This window comes from Leptidea sinapis, chromosome 9 (genome assembly GCF_905404315.1).
Source record: "Leptidea sinapis chromosome 9, ilLepSina1.1, whole genome shotgun sequence".
Taxonomy (NCBI): domain Eukaryota; kingdom Metazoa; phylum Arthropoda; class Insecta; order Lepidoptera; family Pieridae; genus Leptidea; species Leptidea sinapis.
Window position 1 is genome coordinate 11,218,699 of NC_066273.1, and position 20,050 is coordinate 11,238,748.

Below are 20,050 nucleotides of genomic sequence, written 5' to 3' on the forward strand. Positions count from 1 at the left end.
ATTATTTATCTTGTATTGGTATATTTGTATTAATTCTTAAAAGCCAAACCATAACCAATAGATAAGAGTAATAATATAACCACAGCCTTGACGCACTTATATTTAGTAGCTACAATGTAATATCAGATCATACCTACCTGCCTTCAAAGAATTAACTCCAAAAATAGATTAACCATGTATCAATTAATTATGAGTTCAAATATTGGATAGTAATTAAACGATGTAAAAATATTATTGCTTCCTTGTCACAACACTAAACATAACTTACATTATTCGTTTATGAATAGAAAAATTGAGCAAAATAAAAGTTCATGTAGGTACTTAGTACTTACTATCACCATCACAGCAGTGTAGCACAGATACAAAATAGCGATTAGCGAGTAGCGACGCGACGGACAGATCACAGAGTACTTATACATACTATTAACTGTTTATTGTGATTGTGATTGATTGTGATTGTCATCTTGGCTTTTGACCACAGAGTATGTATTACATACTACTAACTAACCTCTTTACTTATTACTTTTTTTTCGGAAATCTGTAACAGATTGCTATTACAAATTAATCAATTTTTTTTTATAGTTCTATCAAAAGGTAATTTAAAAAGTGACATCTATATTGTCTCAATGGTAACCTATTTAACCTACAGCATTTTGAGGTAGTTTATCGCTTTTATTTTTTATTTTTTTTACTATGAAACACATTACTAAAAATATATTAGACAATAACTGGCTACGGTCCGGAGATTTTCCCGTCATGTAAAACATGACGAAATCATTAAACGATAATACTACATTACGACTAGAGGCGTTGGAACCTATGTACCTAGGTACCTAGAGATTAGCTAAAATATCACCTAAAACAGTGATCGGTGATTGATGTCGCAAATAAAAAAAAATAAAAAGTATTGTGTGGTTTTTTGAAATCACGGTAAAAGTGAAACTATTTTTCACATTATAGACATTTAACTAAAAATTTTTGGAATAATATTCCATTAAGGGCTTTATCAATCTTAATTTTATACTTGAAAAATTGTAATGATAATGGGAAACTATAAGCACCGCCCGACCGTCACGCGACATGCAACACACAGACGAAAAAGTTTGAGACGATGTAATAAAAGTTTCACTTTAATAATGGTAAATGTATGCGTGAAATAGTGTTGTCATGACTTTAGCTATCGATAGTTCTACTGGCAAAATCATAGGACCCATAATTAGTTAGTTTAAAGAAGTTAAATATTTGAAAAAGGCTAGGTTCCTTATTAAAAAATAACCAATTTTAGAAGTTATACTTCTACTGTCGCGTTAGGGAAAAATTATCAGAGACATGTTTTACGATGCGCGCGCACACCGTCACTCAAATTTGACACCCTGACGTTAGTTGGTGAATAGACCATTTGTATCATACTTCCGGTACCTTAACCACTGAACCACGTATACAATTTATACACAGGTTTGAAAATAAAATAAATATTTACTTACTCTATAATTGCATAAAAATTATTTAATGATATTTAATTACACGTTTTTCTTACCTTAAATTATGCGGTTATGTTAAATTTTTCTTTATTACAAACTTGTTTTTTCTACTAACGTAAAATAGCATGAGGAATATTTTTTTCACGGATTTATTTTTTATTTCGGTAAAGAAGTATAGCTTCTTGCGTGCGTACATATAAGTAACTATAAACATAATTTCTTTATACCTTATACTTCATACTTACCGACTAACGGCCGCTTTCCCAAGAAATCGCCGAAATAGGGCAAAGTTTTGTAACGGTTTATATAAAGCTTATAATTTAACAAAAAATAATGATGTATCTACAGGATATGAGAAGAAAATACATTTTTTTCCTTAAATTTGTATTCATTATAGACAGTGCGAAAAAAAAATCACCAAAATACTAGGGGTATTTTGGTGATTTTTTTTTATTTACTTTACATTACATTATAGACAGTGCGAAAAAAAGTCACCAAAATACCCCTAACTTTTACAGTTGGAGTTAATCATTCAATCTAGATAAAAATTGTACGATTTATTATTTGTAGACCAGCGGGCCTACCATGAACTCTTATTGCGATTCAATTGACAACCTGTTTCGTACCACGACGTGATTAGAGCTATCTAATTTATTTGACGTCAAATCAACTGATTAAATCGCAATGATGTCAGTTGAATGTCAAAAATTATGTCAATTGACCCGCAAACTGATTTAGTTTGTTCATTCATTTGTACCATGAGGTAATATTTCAACCTAAACTGGATAAATTATGTGTCAAAGTGAGCGATTCGAAAAAAGTTGCTACTTGCTTAGAGGAAAGTGAATCGTGTTGTTAATATCTTTTAAAATATAGTGAAAACATACAGATAAGGAAAATTTTATTGATGAAAGATGTGATGAGAATACTTTGACGGACTTTTTTGTAAAACAAAATACTGAAAATAAATACCGAAAATGAAAATACTAAAGACGAGGCAGTAAGGGCCCGGACTGTAGCCTGCTCGCAAGAACGAGTTAAAAAAATGTACTCTGTGGTCCTGTCAAATAAAATATCAATGGATGGTGCGTTCATATCTCGTTATTTTTACGAAAACACCTAAGCAAACATTTAATTTGTATTTCAAAGAACTATATTTATTTATATTACTATTATTTAATAAGTACAAAAAAGGGCTTAATGGTTTATAATTTGACGCTATAAAACGCAATTTTAAAATGTATTTTTAGTATTTTCTACGCAAAAAACCGCTAAAATCATATCATTTTAGGTTTCGAAACGCAACGCATATGGTTCGGGCAAGAGAGACAAACTTATGCAAGACTGTAGAGCGTCATCTCTTTCTCACACCGCGTACCATAGACAAATTTATTTCGTTCATTCTTCATAAGCGATCCAAGCGCCATTCAGTAAAAGGCACTTCATGGTACGAATTTTAGAGATTCAGTTTAGGCACCTAAACTAAACTGCATCGGAATCGCATCGCGTATTAAAAATTGGTAGGCCCTCAGTACTATTTATCACGACATAGTTTTGTCAAGAACATTGTATTATGTTTGTATAATTCTGAATTAAAACTATGGCGATCTTGCTTTTTTTTTTCGAGAGGTGTAAAATACATTTGCGTATTGCAGACCCCGAAACGGGGCCCATATGTCGGGCTCGGGTGTAAACACCCCCTACCGACTAAAAAACTCCTCTGTGCTGATAGCCATGAAGGCTTTAAGCCGGGCGGGGGCCTTGGAGGCCGAAAATGTAGCTCACAGGCGCGGGGCGTCTCGGAAGGAGACTCGAACCTCGGACCGCCTGCTCACTAGGCTGGATGGAGAGAAGATCACTAACGATCTTATATATCTGTTAGTCCAGTGGCGATCTTGCGCGAGAGAGGCAACCTAGATCCGCTCGATTCCTCAAGGCCATCGGCACCAGCCCCAGGCCTTAAGTAACTATTTAGTACCTATCAATGAAATGACTTGCTTCACATAACCAAACAGACATACCAAAGAATATGTAATAGTATAAGCAGTTTTACTTATAATTGCTGCGATTGCTAAGTACTTCGTCGTTGTACCATTTAGGAAGGTAGGTACTTTAAGCTATAGGTACCTAATATAAGTTTATACAAAACATGGCTTTGTTTGTCTGTTGATATGTAAATTTACACTATTGTTTTGGTATACGGGCATGTTGTAGGTACTCGGGACGGTCCGGATGGTAGTAATAATAATAAATTTATTATGTTTTTAAAGTGATAATCCTCACTTCTGGGATTAGTTACACTAATAGAACTAAAATACAAAATTTTATGAACGATGCGGGACTCGAACCCGCGTACTCTCGCGTTCCGTGCGAGCGCTCATTCCAACTGAGCCAACCGTTTGAGTGGCAAATATTGGGGTTAAGCAGGTTATCAACAGGATGTAGATAAGTACTGTAGATGAAGGCACTACCTGAGAGTTGAACAAAGCATACAAGATTTTATGAACGATACGTAACTCGTACGGTTGGCTCAGTTGGAAAGAGCGCTCGCACGGAACGCGAGAGATCGCGGGTTCGAGTCCCGCAACGTTCATTAATTTTTTTTTCAGTTTCATTTGTGTATAATAATAATTTTGTGAGATGGACAATGCCACATACCTACCTACCATGCAATATGGTCTGCTACGAATATGATGATTGGGCCGTACGGCGTACGAAATCCGGACTAGGCTATTGTAGACTATCGAGCAACGGGCTAAGTTCCGATAGAAAAAAATCAACTATTGATATTGCTTTTGATAACAATTCTGAAAAGGCAACACATCACCGCTTACAAAGAAATTAAACCTGTGATTTACACCTCTAAAAAAAAATGAGGACATTTAATGAATGATTGAAAATTACCATTACTATTGGCATCAAAACCTTGATCGGATGAGAAATCAAAACCTTGATTCAGACAGACAAACCGACATTATAGGCTCCATATTCTCTTGTTAGTTTGACCCTTTTGGGAACAAAAGATATTTCAATAAGTAGTTAACATAAGAGTAATAAAAGAACCGGTTCGTCTTCTGAACCGACCCCATGATCTTCGAACTTTTAATTCTAATTTTAAACAAATTTATGTGAGACTTTTCGATGACCGCTGCCCTTAAGATGTCCATTCTACATGTGACTTTGGCCTAATACAGAACTATTATTAGAAAAAACTTTCAAAAAATTAAAAGAAAATAAATAGTTGTTTCAAATAATAAAAATGAAACCAACGATTTGACATGAAACTGATCAAAGAAATAATTTCGAGATTGGTTTATTACGAGAAGATAATATGATTGTTTTAATAAGTGACAACAAGATTTTAGAATTGCAAATACGATATTAATTATTAAGAACAATTATTATTGTAAACACTAAATCATTACTTAAAGAGTCGATGAATTGATAATCTTTATAATATGAATACTTAATAAGCATACCGAAACTAAATAAGGGAATACCTGATCAAAAAAACGTGTAAAATTTTGTTGTTTGGTGACAGTGAAGTGAATGCACGGGTGATTGTTTTAAAGTATATGAGAACGGAACTTAGTTTGCAGGTTCATGGTAAGTCTATTTGACACACTTTCTTAGCTTTAATTATAGTATATGTATGTCTAGCTCCTCTGGGGCTCTTAAAAATTCTATTTTAAATGATTGTTTTTGCATGTTTAAAGTCTAAAATATTTACCAATTAATATATATTCGTTTTGTGGTTTTTTTTGTCTGATTACCAAAACCGGAAACGGCGTCTTTAATAACAATTTAATTGCAGACTTCTTATAACACATTATCATTATCTTTTTTTTTATGGAATAGAAGGACAAACGAGCGTACGGGTCACCTGTTGTTAAGTGATCACGGCCGCCCACAATCTCTTGCAACACCAAGCACAGGAGCGTTGCCGGCCTTTCTTTCTCTTATAAGAATTTGAAAAATAAAACTCATTAATTTCTTCAGTGTTCGGTTGATGGCCCGACGATCTATGTGTAATAACTAAATTTCCCTTTCATCTAATCAGGATTTGGAGCATCGTTACAAAATTTTTGAAAAATGATAATTCCTAAATTTTTATACAAAACATTACCTACACAATTTGAACGTAATGGTATTACATACTTTTAAGAATAATTTTATTCTATACGTAACAAAGCCTATCTTTTTGTTTTTGAAATATAATGAGGTATTCATTAGTTTTTTTTTAAATTAAGGCGAAGAGTAAGCAGAAAACACGCAAACATGGTGTTTTTAGACAAGTTTTGTGGTGAAAGTATAGCATTTGGAGCTATGAACACTACTTAATCCTGTTACACATATCCTTTAATGAATTTAATCGCCTCAATTTTCATCGTCTATCTATCGCAATACGCATGTTGCATAACGACCTGTCGCGAAGTAAGGATGAAGTCGATTCATTAACTTCAACTTCTGCATTCAAGGCATTTGGTAGAGTATCATAGTCGCCCGACCGACGGTTCCCGAGGGAGCGTGGGTCAAATTCAAATATTTTTATTCACTCATTCAAGAAATCACTTATTGAAAGTAAAAAACTACCACCCACCCACCCATTCGGAAACGAAGGGGTGGGTGGGTTTTAGTTTTTATTATTTGGTAGCCTGGGGGCGGTCGCTCCATTCCCAATCTGTGGTATCATTAAGAAAGTCTGTTATATTATAGTAACCGATACCTACCAGACAAACGCTTTTTACCAATTCTTTTGAATTTCATAATTCAGTTGTTTTGAACATTTTCTGCGGTCTTATTGTAAAAGCAAATACATCGCCTCACAAAAGACTACCTAACTCGAGCTTGTTACTTCTATGTACCAATTTAAGCTACGTAATTTTTTAGTGTTACGTACCTACCTAGAGTTCTACATTCTAGGTAGGTACGAACATAATTAGCCTGTCACTGAAATTCACCAAACTGCAGGCCATTATAAGATTTAAGCCAACTAACATTTATCCGCAAAATCATTACGTAAAAAAGAAAATGGCGCCGGTGATAGTCATGGGGAGGGCATTTTAAATGTTCGTTTCATTCCTAACACAGGCGCAGCGGTCAGTGATGACGGGGGGGTGTCCCCTTCTCGCATACACTATCAAACTGCACACACGGAAACCAACCAAACAACGTGAACTCCCAAATCTCTCGCAAAACTCTAAACCATCCTCGCAATTCCATTACTCTTTTCACAATGACGGATCAACTTATGTTGGTACTGCACGTAGGCATAAAATTTGTGAGTATAGGCATATAGGTATTGTATTCGTCCTCTGAGAACCGCAAATGAGATCGGAGGCGAAGTGGAACGGAAACGCAAATTCGTTGTATTTATTTTAGCGTACCTATTATTTTGTAGATATACCTGGGCTGTTTCAGCGCTGTTTGCTGACTATGTTGATATTACTATTCTAAAAGCTTTTGTTGATTCAAATACCTGCTTTTATTTATGTAGGGTGTTGTTTAAAAACATGCTGGTGATGCGTCGCTTAACACTTAAATATATTATAAAAGAAAGTACTCCGGTGCGCCCGTCTGTCTGTCTGTTCGCGATAAACTCATAAATTACTGCACCGATTCTCATGTGGATATCACCAACCTGTTTTTATGATTTTAAAAGAATTATAAGCAAAGTTAAGCAAAGGGTTATGAACGAATTTCGTCGATGGCACATAGTATTTTTGTGCATTGGAATATTTTATGTAATGCACAAATTGAATAAAAAATATTCCTTTTAAGTCTGAATTGTTAACCTTCCGAAATCGGTAGTGCTCTAGGGCATTAGATTTTTCAGATATACCAAAACCGAGAGTGCCGTACGGCACATTATTCCCTCACCACGTTCTGACCCTTATTTTGTTTATTAGATGGTTTATTTTGCATGGACTTAGCTTGTTTCAATAGCTTTCAGATACATTCACTCAAATCATCCTAATTATAAGCAATTTATTAATAAACGTAAAATAATACGCATTGACAGAACGCTGCTCGAGCGTCAAAATCACGCCGATCTGAAGCATACCGCGCGATCAGATTTTCCCGTAACAAAATGATACGTAGTATAAGAAAAGTTTCAGGTTAGTTAAACCTTTTAAGGCAAATGCTATTTTATATATCCGTCTGTTATATTCATTTTAAATCATACTCAGTTTGCAACTGGAGTGGACTAATAATACATTGATAAATTAGTTTACGCACTACGATCTAGTTGTACTTTTCGGTAACTACTCAGAGCTGAGTAACGCAAATTAGACAGTAATTAAATTCAGGATCAATCTTTGTACCTTTCAAGTCGAATAAGAATACGGGAATACAATTCCCGACGCGTAGCAAATTTTCGTCGTAGCTACTGAAATAAGGTTTATGCTGTACAATTTTCTGTGCAATAAAAGATGTCACTTATTGCTAATTGTCTGAAGGTTTTCAACCAGTGTGTGTTGCCAGTGATGACTTACGGTACGCAGACGTGGTCGTTAACTATGGGCCTAATGAGAAAGCTCATATGGGCCATCATATATCCTGATGGGCAATAGAGAGGGCTATGCTCGGTGTTTCCCTGCGAAATGGAATCAGAAATGAGGAGATCCGTACGAGAACCAAAGCTACGGACATAGACCAAACGATTGCGAAACTAAAGTGGCAGTGGGCAGGGCACTTAGTTTGACGGACAAATGGCCGGTGGGGTAGAAAAGTCCTCGAATGTCAACCATGTACCGGAAGATGCAGTGTTGGACCAACGATGGTCAAGATCGCCGGAATACGCCGATGAGAGCAGCGCAGGACTGATCGTCGTGGAGGTCTTTAGGCCCAGACGTCCAGCGGTGGACGTCTTCCGGCCGATTTCTCAAAATTTACTGATTGACGACTTAGCAAACGATTTTTGCTCTGATTTAAATTAAAAACAGGATTCTCAGATTAAGGATTGGTCTCCGCTGTGCTTCAACTAAATACCGCTCCACCTATGAACAATAGCTTCTATCATTACGGCAACTATTACATGCTTGTGTGCGTGGCATCTTGACACTCAATGGCATCTTTAAACTTTTGTAACAACATATATTTGAAATTAATAAAATACAAAATACTTACTGATGATATATGATAAGTGTTTTTCTTATTTCACTATTGTTACAAAATTTGAAAGATGCCATTGAGTGTCAAGATGCCACGCACACAAGCATCTAATAGTTGCCGTAGTGAAGAAGCTATTGTTCTTTGCATTTTTTGCATGTTAAGAAAAAATATTTTAACAACGTAGAGCACCTATGGGAATCCTACCAATAGTTCATAGATTACAACAATAAAAACGACATAGATACACATATCCTTAGGTAATCAAAACCACAGACAACATGCGTACGAAATAAAACGAAATGTTACATAAACTATTGCGATTTTTGGCGCAGTTCTCAATATATCACGTCGGTTGCTAAACGTCATGCACACACACACAGGCGTCGAGTGCACACACACAACGGCCGTCATCATCAAGCCGTATCGTAGGGTCGGAAAAAAAGTCGTTTTTATTTTTTTGCACCTCTTGATCAATTTTTATACCGAAACATGCTTTGCGTTGCTCGCATGCTTTTTACGTTGCAATTTTGAGTGACTTGTATTTTTGTCTGAAGTTCAAAGGGATGGCAATTGATATTTTGACTTCGCTGCGATTTTCGTTTTCTTTTAGATTTATTTGTTTCTTTGATTCCAGCAATTATAACTATATTATTTATAATACTTAATATGATTAAATTAAATTAAAACTATCATTATGGAGAACTGACCGAGAATACTGGCAGCATTTTCGTGTTGGATAGGCTGATGACTATATATATTAGGCTGATTTTGACCCAAATAGCTTTTTAGCTTTCAGTCATTTAATACCTAGCTATTTTTTTATGATTATAAGGGACGAGACGAGCAGGACGTTTAGCTAATGGTAATTGGTACGCCCTACCCATTACAATGCAGTGCCGCTCAGGATTCATGAAAAACCCAAAAATTCTGAGCGACACTACAATTGCGCTCGTCGCCTTGAGACATAAGATGTTAAGTCTTATTCACGCAGTAATTTCACTAGCTACGGCGCCCTTCAAACCGAAACACAGTAATGTTCACACATTTCTGCTTCACGGCAGAAATAGGCGCCGTTGTGGTACCAATAATCTAGCCGGCTTCCTGTGCAAAGGAGCCTCCCATTTGTATGTGGCTGTTGCAGAATCCCTCGTTTCGTACTTACTAGTAGTAGCTGGCAATTTATAAGAAATATCATAATTAAATTTTCGAAGGTAATCCGTTTGCGTTTGTACGTGTGTTTAGATATTTGTACAGTTTGAATCAATATTCAGCAAATAAGTTTTGTATTTTAAATTGAATCGGCAGTATACCATTATATAATAGTCAGCTATTATATAATGGTATACATGATATAGTAGGTTATCACCTACTGATGTAGTGTCCCATATATGGAACTGTGGCAACCAAGAAAAATGATTGCTATTTAACATAGATAATTTATACGTCTAGATAGAGTCTCTTGCTGTTAGACAACCACTGAAAACAAGTCAGGAATATTAGTTTAGTGTGCGTGACAAGCTACGTCTTACACTCGCGATTTGTATGACACTTTGTGTGCGTGAATTTCTCAAAATCGGTTAGTTCTAAATTCAATTTTTTTCGACGTTTTTCACAGCTATATATATCTATCTATATATCTCGACGTATAAATGAACTAATCTATTTAATATGAACAACAGAGTGCGGATAGGCCTCTCGAATCCAAGAAATCAGCGTCAAGCACCATTTATTTGTTGTATAGTCTAGTTCATAAGGCGAGGCAGCTAATCCATGCAGCCTATTTAATAGATGGAGACCAGATATAATATGTACTGTCAACAAAAACGATGAAGACTGCTCATCACTTGATGGCCGACAGAAAGCAATATTTGTTTTTTATTGTGTTGAAAGTAAGATGTTGGGAGAGATAATTTTTTTTTGTGATAATTTCCTTCCCCTTGCTGATGTCACATAATAAGAGAAATGACAAGAGAAAGGAGTGGCAGTTGCCATCGTTTAAGTCTTTTTTATGATACCCGCATCAGGAAACACCAATAAGTGAAAAAAAATCGAAAAAGTCGATATTAAACAACTTTCTTTAGGCGATATTTTTCTGATATTTTTTTGCCAACAGTACCTCCCTGGAGTATTGTCCGAAGTGTGAGCGTACCACGATATTAGTTCACCCGGACATCGGGTAGGTTTTCACAGTTTTGAGCCAGAGTCACACAAAGCCTGCCGTCATTTTCTATGATTAATAGTGGTGCGTCACAGCCTCCGCCCGTTATACATTATACATTCGATTCTTAATTGATGTGGTGAAAGATATCGAATGTTTGCCTTCCTATCTAGAATATATCGATTGGCGAATAGAATAAATAGAACGAAAGAAGACATTTATGTGGTAGAGGTTACTATATAACATAAATGACTTTCTTCATAACAATAGATTGGTAATGGAGCGACTTTTCGCATCTCGACGTGCACCTATTTGCACCCTGAGGCTATTTAAATAAATAAAAAATTTGACTGTAGCTTGTGAGTTTCTTGCGCCTTCATTTGATTTACTTAATTTGTTTTAACTTTTTGCTGTTGGAGATAATTAAGTTAATCTCTACATTTAGGCCTTAGCGATGAAACCAATTTAGTAACCAACATTGTACCTAAATTCTATTATTCTACTGCTTCTTAAATACCAGATTATTGCATTGTAAGAAAACATGGGTGGTAGTGGTGATATACCATCAAGTGTATAAAAAAAGCACTTAACTGTAACATTTTATATTCAAAAATATGAATTATAGGGAAATGAACGACCCGTTAAATATCTTGTTGCCAAACACTAATTCTTAACAACTGTTTGGTTTTTTGCCCCCCACAAGATGGACCGACGATCTGGTCAAGATCGCCGGAACACGTTGGATGAGGGCAGCGCAGGACCAATCGTCGTTTAGATCTTTGGGGGAGGCCTTTGTCCAGCAGTGGACGTCTTCCGGCTGTTAATAATTATGATATAAATTTGCAACAGTTTCAGCGATATGATAAAACCTATGACAAGTCAACGACACAGGTATCTATTAAGACAGTTTAATGCCCCATATTTCTACCGCTCCACGACCCCCATAAAAAATAATACCAAGATTGTTAATATTTGAATAAATGTATCCCATTAATTAAATCAAAATCAGTAAATTACACAAACAAATTAAAATCAAATAAGCTAAAATAAACTTATATATACGTGTGTGCGTATAACGTGCAGTACCTAATGAACTAATACATGCAAAGTTAATAAATAAACACACCAAAATGTAGATATACATGAAGTGTGTGCTAAAAAGCCTGATAGGCCTAAAAACGTGGATTCCTCCCATCACCCCCCCTTCTCCCTATTTTGTGGGAGGTTCGAACTATCCCCCAGCGGTACTTGACGACTGTGGTGCTAGCATATTAATGTATGTACTTAATTGAATATTTTTGACGTACGTTAAGCTACAATTTTTCGATGAATAAGGTACTTAATACTATTCGCTATTCAGCTAAGGATTGCGGATTAAAGGAAAGACGCGGCGGCACTTACCTTACAATGAAAAAATGAAATCAAAAGGATCTTTTTTTAACTTTGAACGGCTTTTTTGGGTCGAGGCTTATATAAAATAACATGAAAATAAATGAGTGTTACAAATGTATGTTTGAAAGTAATGTAAATAACCATTATGCGTTTAAAACCCACCGCAGCTAATAAAAAGTGCTAATGAACTGAAACGCCTTAACATACATACATACACACTTACAAACATTACACAATACATCACCGCACTCAACGGCGAGTGTATTCTTCTCATTTATTCACCTTCATCATCATCTCTCCTTCCCACAAGCACACAGCTGGTCCGAGGTTTGAGTCTCCTTAGGAGACGACCCGCGACTGTTCTTGCGTAGTCTTTGCAGCATCCACGGCCCACGTCCTATGTCGCTGTAAAAGCCTTCAGGGCTGACAGCATAGAGGAGATTTTTAGTCGGTAGGGGGTGTCCGCGTAAGTGACTCCGACATATGACCCCGTTTCGAGGTCTTCAATACGTAAATGTATTTACCTCCTCTCCAAAAAAAATACGCCTGAGCAAAAAAAGTGCTTCATCATTGGCCCATTCGTTCAGGAGCTACGATTCCACAGATACACTCACTTATAACACCCCACTCTTTGCGTCGGGGGTTGCGCTGGTAACAAAATTTCGCTCTGGGGTTCTTCTCATGTTCAAGTTACGCCAGTTGATGCTGGAGCTGCTGCTTCGATTGCCGAAGACAGCAAGCATCGCAAATATGTAGATTTCAGTAAGTCTTACATCTTTGTGTCGTTTGGTGCCAAGACACTTGGCCCGTGGGGCCCAGAGGAGCGGAGAATGTAAATCAAATCAAATCAAATCAAAATCAGTTTATTCACGTAGGTCACGGAAATGACACTTATGAATGTCAAAAAAAATTTTTTATTGAATCTACCGCTACTTCGTAAAGGGTTGAGCTAATGAGAAGAAGTAGCAAGAAACTCATTGCCACTCTTTTAAATTCAGATTTACAATTTCATTATTTTACAAATCATTTCAATTACAATATAATATGTAAAATGATGCAACAAACACACTCAAACGTCTAATAGTCCATGTCTTACACGAGTAAGTCAAAAAAGTAAATGTAAATTAATACAAAAGTTATTGAGTATAGTAGCTCTGCATCATCCACATACACCATAAATCAATAAAGGTATTCTGTGAGAATTTTATAAGCGATTATAAACAAATAAAAATGTATATATATATATATATATATATATATATATATATATATATATATATATATATATATATATATATATATATATATATACTATCTACAATAGGGCTACTGGAAACCCAAACGATGGCATCTATTTCAGTCAACGGATCAGCCTAGCTATCCAACATGGAAATGCTGCCAGTATTCTTAGTATGCTTCCCTGTAATGATAGTTTTCAATAAATGTAATCATAGTATTGAAAATATTATCTTAATTTTTTTTGTTGTTTGAATGAAAATTATGAAATTTCTTATTACGTAGTAATAAACTGATGCGGATTAAAATTATAATCTGAAATTGATTTGATACAGATCTTATAAAAGGTACTGCCACTGATACAAGATAATCAACACTTCCATTAAGCTCATCTCGCAGGAATTTAATATGATGATATATTTTATTAGAATGTTCGTAACAATTATCAATATGATTGCCGAAATATTCGGAAAATGCTTACAAAATAAATAAAATACAAAATATTGATGATATATGATCCCAGTGTCTTTCTTATTTTTTCTAGTATTCTTTTTACGAAGTCTTACTACGCAACCCGCCATTTTAGTTTCAATATTAGCAAAGTTTGAAAGAGCACGAGGCACGTGATTGTCACATATTGTTCGAGACTGGCTTGAGTACGCCCACTTGGGCGTAGTATTAGTTGCCGCACTTTGCGACTAGGCTTGCGGTATCTAGTCGGAGCGCACCGTAGACCAATCCTTAACCTAAGTGAAATTGTGTAGATTTTTTTTCTTTTTTGGGTTCAGTGACCCAACGGCAACGGGAAGCCTATTAGTATGACATCTGTCTGCCATTCCGTCTGTCTGTCAGTGGGTTGTATCCACTGACCTCTACTTTATACCACTGGACTGGTGGCTGTCAAAGTGCTTTTTTCCTTGTTTGATATTTGCCATTTTGGTGCTGTTGGCCATGAAGCGAGAGTCTGCGGTTCTAAAACTATTGAAGAAAACCTCAGCAAACATCCATAGATGGTGGGCAGCCATTTGCATTATAAGTCAAAATTAGTTCTCTGGACACTCGCGAGTGGCGCTTCAAATAGGCACAAAAAATCTGCTGTCAAACATATGGAACAGCCTGTCCAGTGGTATTTATACAGGTCAGTGGTTGTATCTCATACACAGCATTAGCTACACCATAGACATGCAAGTGTACTACTAGCTTATAGACAAAGCGCTCGAAAGAGAAGAACAACTCTAACGGACATGCAGCAAGGTAAGCGAATCTGTTCATACAGTAACCACTTTGATTAGCAAGTCGTAAACAGTCAGCCACGCTTGAGTTGACATATCAAAATTGGTCACGAACTATCGAACTGTCAAGTTATCTATACTCTATTATATTCTAAGTCCATAGATGGAGCTAATGCCATAAAAAATTTAAATGGGTATTTTGACAACCTATTTTGATATATAGCAACCTTTTCGCGCTACTTAAACAAATTCAAATAAATTTTAGTCTCTGTCAAACTTTATAAGTTATTTAGTTCAAGTTAGGATGAGGTACAATAGTTACTTCCAAGATAGTATTCAAATGAGTATTACAATATTGAATAACAATAAATTTAAAAACATTAATCAAAACTATCTTTATCATTGAAATAATATTTCAAATTTCAATAATACTGAGATGTTAATATATTTTTAAGGGTACATATATTTTTTTATTTGTAATATTTTAATATCATTTGGGAGTTTATAATAAAACTAACTGACCCAGCAAACGTTGTATTGCCGATATTAAAATCGCGATACAAAATTAACTGTTGATCGTAGATGGGTGAAAATTAGAAGTTGTATTTTTTTATGCTGACTAATTTATAATTATAATCAATCTAATAATCAAACAAATTTAAAAAAAAAGTGTCAAAAAAATAAAAATAAAAAAATTCGTAAAAACCCTTAAAATTTAGGGGGATGAAAAATAGATGTTGTCCGATTCTCAGACCTACCCAATATGCAATCAAAATTCATGAGAATCGGTCAAGCCATTTCGGAGGAGTTCAAAGTTTAACACCACGACACGAGAATTTTATATATTAGAAAGATTTAGTACAAGTTAGGATGAGGTACAATAGTTACTTACAAGATAATGTTCAAATGAGTATTACAATATTGAATAACAATAAATTTAAAAACATTAGTCCCAAATATCTTAATTATTCAAATAGTCTTCCACATTATAATAGGCCTTATATGGTAATATATTTTTTACGATACATTTAATTTTTTTAATATCATTTGGGAGTTTATTAGAAAATATAATCCAATCAACTTTAAAAGATGTACCAATTTTAAGGAGCCTAGTTGATGGAATTGTGAGTTTGTTTGTTTCGAGTTTCGACATTCCGCACATCACTATTCTATTACCACTATTATATACTAGCTTTTAACCACGACTTCGTCCGCATTGAATAGTTACTTTGGACAATTTATTTTTTATTTTTAGCATAATTTTCGAATAATACACATACAAACTGCTCTTTCCGCTTCAGGCAGCGCTCTTTTATTATACAGGGCATATCCCATGTCATTGTGGACAGTCTCTTTAATAGTATTTCCCTGTGAACTTTAATCTCCTATTTCATCTCCATGTAGGTCAAAGTTTCAAAAATACTCGAACAAATATTTATAATTTATTTCTTATAAAGTACCTAAATACAAAGATTCATGGTTTTATATTCGATAATGGCGAATTTCCATAGAAAATTGCCAACCCCTTTCTCAACCCGCTCATTTATTTATTTTTGCAATAAAAGGTAGTCTGTCCTTTTTAAAGCTCTAGTCTATCTCTGTAGTAAATTTATCAAAATCGGCTTAGGCGTGAAAGCGTAACAAACAAACTTACATTCTAATATTACACTATATATTATATTGTAATCTAAATGATTTGTAAACCGATGTAAATGTACATCTTGACATAAAAGAGTGGCAATGAGTTTCTTGCTACTTCTTCTCATTAGCTCAACCCTTTACGAAGTAGTGGTAGATTCAATAAGAAAAATATTTTCATTTTGACATTCATAAGTGTCATTTCCGTGACCTACGTGAAGAAAATGATTTTGATTTGATTTGATTTATTACATTATAATATTAAGTAGGGATAGGCGCCATTAATTAAACGTTGAACTAGTTATGTCAATAACTGTTTTATTAATCGTGCTACCAAACTGTATAATGATAATTTTCTAGTATAGATTTATTTATTTCGTATTTGCTTAAATTTAAATTAAATTTAAAACTTTCTTGTATCTGATTAGTTTCAATAGGATTAACATCATTGTATTTAAGCTTTGATTATGTTTAAGTTTTTTTTTTCGTGCTAAATCACCTATTGAGTATAAATGATTCATCTGATTTATGTAACTGCGCCTTTAATATAAATAAATTGTATTTCACATAGGAAACAAAAGGTTTATGTGTACAATTAGCCTGTAATGTTAAAAATAAAAAACTGTTTGTTTCTTACTCAATATAAATAAAAATAAAAATTAATGTTGTATATTTAGAGGGGTCAAAGACACAACCGGTTCAAACCTGATGAAAAGTCCATTGAAAACAGTTATATCAGAGTTCAAGTGACGTGTTGAAAATTTCGCTGTGCCTATAAGCAATATAAATCACATTGCCTTATGAAAAAAAAACGCCAGTATCTCGGGGCGCCCGGCAGATTTGATAACTTAAACTAATCTAAGTTGAACTATTGCATATTGAAATTGTTTAACTTAAGAAAAAATTTGTTACCACACAAACGTTTTCTTTATAATTCATTTGTTTTGTACGTTTTCTGGGATCGTGCTGAAAAAACATTATATACATCGCTCAATAAAAGATTTACAAACTCGACTTAACTGAGTAGTAGGCATAGCAAGTTTATGTTTATTTCCCGTGTTAACATTGTGATGGTCGCAGTTTCTAGCAAGGTGGTTAATATTAAGCACATTATGATCGTATAGAACATCACCAAGAATTGACTAGTGGACCCGACAGAGGTTATCCTGTATACACGTCTTAAATTGGAAAAATCAGTCCAGCGTAAGAGGAGGCATTTACCAGTAAGAGGCTCCTTTGCACGGGATGCCGGCTAGATTATGGGTAAGCATTGCTGTGTTTCGGTCTAAAGGGCGCCGTAGCTAGTGAAATTACTGGGCAAACGAGACTTAACATCGTACATATAAAATATATGTTATATATTAAGGTGATGAGTGCAATTGTAGTGCAACTTAGATTTTTAGGGCTTACAAGAATCCTGAGCGGCACTGCATTGTAAAGGGCAGGGCGTTTCAATTCCCATCAGCTGAACGGCCTGCTATTCCCATCCCTTATTGTCACAAAAAAAGTTTATTGAAAGCGCGATTCGCCCTATTCTGCAGCACAAAGATGGTATTAATATAGGCTGCACTGCCTCATAATAATATACCTGATGTCACCTGATGATAAGTGATCACCGCAGCCCATACTGTCTTGTAACACCAGAGGAATGACGGGAGCGTTGCCGATCTTATAAAGAGTACAATACACGTTTATATGAATTCGAAAACCAAATAACATTGGTAGGTACATGGCGGGTAAGGTTCGAACCGGGGACTCTGTGGTGAGAATCAACGGTTCTACCTATTGCACCACTGACGGTTTTATAACTTTTTATTATGAAAATAGGGGACGAGACGAGGACGCTAATTGCCCTGCCCATTACAATGCAGTGTCGCTTAGGGTTTTTGAAAAACCCAAAAATTCTGAGCGGCACTACAATTGTGCTCGTCACCTTGAGATATAAGATGTCAAGTCTCATTTGCCCAGTAATTTCACTAGCTACGGCGCCCTTCAGACCGAAACACAGTAATGCTTACACATTACTGTTTCACGGCAGAAATAGGCGCCGTTGTGGTACTCATAATCTAGCCGGCATACGGTGCAAAGGAGCCTCCCACTGGTAAACTCGGTGGACTTTATGTTAATTTATCTCCAAAATAAATGTCTCTTTTAATACGCAAAACATTAAAACGACACAGTACAATAGACGGCCCTAAGCAATTCTTAATTTTCTAATTTCGCACAGCAATGCTTAGTGATGGGGTGAGAGTGGGGTTAGTGGGGGTATAGTGTAGCTAGCAAGGAGGGACTCACATATTTGTGAATGTCGACCCTCAAAGATACAAATCGGACCTCTAGAGGTTTTAGCTTTGTGTCTAATATTGCGCGACATATACATATATATAATGTAATTGGGAAATTTGCCGTTAGTATTTTATAGAGTGAAGTAGAGTTAATATTAGATTGCTTACACTCCGCAGTTTGATTTTACAAGACTTTTAAGAGCTTAAATGTTGTCTATAGTACTATGTAAAAGAAAGTCTACGCTACGTCTGTCTGTCTGTCGATAAACTCAAAAACTACTGAACTGATTCAAATACGGTTTTCACTAAAAGGTGGAGTGATTAACGCGGAAGGTTCATTTCTATAATGTGTTAATCTTTCATCGAAAGCGCTGCCTAATTCCTTTTAGATTAAACAAAACAATGTGTGGTGGATTTGTTCCTTTTTTATAGGTGTACAAAAAAGTCCGTGATGTTGCATGTCTTTCTTTTAAGCTTAAATCACTAAAACTATTCTAGTTGTAAATCTGATGTTTATAAAACATTTAATCAAATTGGTAGGTAAAGGTAATAACAGAATTGACTCTTTAATGATATCACAGATTGGGAAAGGAGTGATCAGAATTTGGAATAATTTTTATTTTAACGATTACTTTCATTTCATTTCATTTCATAAAGTGATCGAAAATCATATTTTGAATTTGAATTTAGAGGACCTCTGAAAAACGACGACGACGGTATTTAGAAGCGTTATGATTATTAAAAAACAAGCTGACCCAGCAATCGTTGTATTGCCATCATAGTTAACATCTGTAGTTATTCTACCAACTATAGCTTAAATTAAGTTGGTTTTTTACCTCCTGAGAAAGTTAGAAAGATACAAAGATTTATTAATTTTAAACTGTTCTATCCGTTTGATTTCGATGATTCGAGTGACGGGGAAGGAAAAACTAAATTGTTGTTATTTTTTTAATTCCGAACATTTTCATATTTATTCACCTTTTAAACCTTCTCTGGAATTGCACAAATAATTCAAGACCAAAATTAGCGAAATCGAAATTATTTTTATATATATAGAATAGAACATGCAATGGTATGCATAAGACGTATAGACTACCTATATATATAGCTATCACTCTTCTTTCTACATTAATGCCATTACTCTTTGGCAAGCACAATCTTTAGCCTCCTTTAAAAATCAACTAAAAAAATCATTATCTGTCCTCTATTTGACGACCTGTACAGCCGACGGGTTAGCGATCCTACCTACTAAGCTAGAGGTCCCGGGTTCGAATCCCGGTAGGTGCAAGCATTTATATGATGAATATGGATATTTGTTTCCGAGTCATGGATGTTTATATGTATTTATGTATGTTTAAGTAAGTATATTGTATTAAATATATCGTTGTCTTGCAACCCATAACACAGGCTATATATGCCTAATTTGGGGCAAAATAATTGTGTAAAAATTGTTTCAATATTATAATTATTTGATAGTATCTGTATCCATTGTATCCAGCAACATAATTCAAC

General features: G+C 35.0%; 1 long non-coding RNA gene across 1 annotated transcript in view; it reads left to right on the forward strand.

Annotated features, from left to right (window-relative positions):
• The first annotated feature begins 4,899 nt into the window (after positions 1-4,899).
• Positions 4,900-20,050, forward strand: part of LOC126966210 (uncharacterized) — a 64,025-nt gene continuing 48,874 nt past the window's right edge. The window contains exon 1 of the long non-coding RNA XR_007729696.1: positions 4,900-5,087. This is a non-coding gene — a long non-coding RNA (uncharacterized LOC126966210). The remainder of the gene's footprint in view (positions 5,088-20,050) is intronic.